The sequence below is a fragment of the Seriola lalandi genome, unplaced genomic scaffold (assembly GCF_002814215.2).
Source record: "Seriola lalandi dorsalis isolate HSWRI2012SDOR001 ecotype SW California unplaced genomic scaffold, Sedor1 jcf7180002054646, whole genome shotgun sequence".
In the NCBI taxonomy this organism is placed as follows: domain Eukaryota; kingdom Metazoa; phylum Chordata; class Actinopteri; order Carangiformes; family Carangidae; genus Seriola; species Seriola lalandi.
In genome coordinates, this window is record NW_019525199.1 from 79495 (window position 1) to 80938 (window position 1444).

The following is a 1444-nucleotide window of genomic DNA, read 5'->3' on the forward strand; positions in this document are numbered from 1 at the left end:
CCCGGACCACCTGCACACAGCAGATGTGCTCCTGGCTACCAACACACTGGTAGTCTATGCCCCTCGCTGGCCACTGGAAACTGTTTTTCAGCGTTTGAAAACTGCAGCACGGTATTTTTTAAAAACATTCATGTGTAAACCTGCAGGTCACGATGGTATCTTTAATTTCCCCAGTATTTCCTATAGTGACATGCAACAAACAGGGGAGGGGAATATGAGATGGGGACGGTCATATCACTCCACAACCAGCGGTAAACAACAACACTACTCAGTCCCTCAAGAATTAACACAAATTCAACCAATCCCAGTGAATTCTGCACGACCTTGCATTTTTGTCAAATCACCGCAACTTTTACCGATCATAGTTTCCCGCCACTATGGGGCAACGACTCCATACACACACAAAAAGCTGCATGTTATGAATTCATGAGGTTTTTACAGAGATCAGCGACCTGTGATTAAGATTAAGGAGCAGCATCTCTTGTTGTTTCCCCTGTAAGAGGAAGAAGACTGGGTCACCACCTGCACTCAACTGGTTTATTCTCACCTATGCAAGTTGCCTTCGATTTTTTGTGAATTATTATTATTATTTTTAATAAAGATAGTGACAATTTTTACAATTTTGTTTTTGCTCTCGCAGTTTCATTGCATCTAAAAACATCTACATTTTTCATAAAAGTTGCCGTGAAGTTTTAGCCACGACAACCCCAAGAAAAGGCCCGAAATCCTGGAAGGACTGACTTTAGTCTGAAGATGATGGAACAGTTAAATGCACGTCATTGAGGAAGAAGTGAAAGATCTGTGGGGCATCTAGCCAATGAAATAACTCAATGGTGACTGTGATCTGTCCCTCATCCCAACATGTAGTGCAGGCCGCTCTGCATGAGCTCAGCGATGCGGTTTCCTCAGGGAGGATCAGTTTTTCCAGGCCGGGCTTCACTCACAGGCCAGAACACTTTCACATGTCCCCCCCAACACGTTCCATTATCTATTAATGTTATAGGCAACCCTCAAACCAAACTGCATTTAAGATTACAGCAATTAAATGAAGCCTCGGTTCATCAGCAAAGGAGCATAGATCATATTCAGCCATGATGGGCTGCTGTTAATGTCATGGTGTTCTGCTCAATTCGGCATCAGTTCTACACCAATTCTCCAGATTTGTCCTGTGGACCAGAGGTGAGTCTAATAATCCATTATTACTGAAAAGTACATGAAATCTGAGCCTTAGATTTCGTCTGAACTTCCACGCCGCACCCAGAACTGTTGAGGACGGAGAGAGACGCGGAGAAAAGCACCGAGGACACGATTCAAGTTGGATTCAGCTGTTTCCACTGTTTGACTTCTTGTCTTCTTAAGATCCGTAAAATGTCTCCGGTGATCTTCAAGGTGGTGTGACCGAGCTCCGGCTGTCGATTACCGGCGCAGATTCAGCGCGACGTCC

General features: G+C 44.5%; 1 protein-coding gene across 2 annotated transcripts in view; it reads right to left on the bottom strand.

Annotated features, from left to right (window-relative positions):
* tpst1 (tyrosylprotein sulfotransferase 1) overlaps positions 1-1444 on the bottom strand; it is a 37776-nt gene that overhangs the window by 35711 nt on the left and 621 nt on the right. The gene's annotated exons all lie outside the window — the stretch shown is intronic.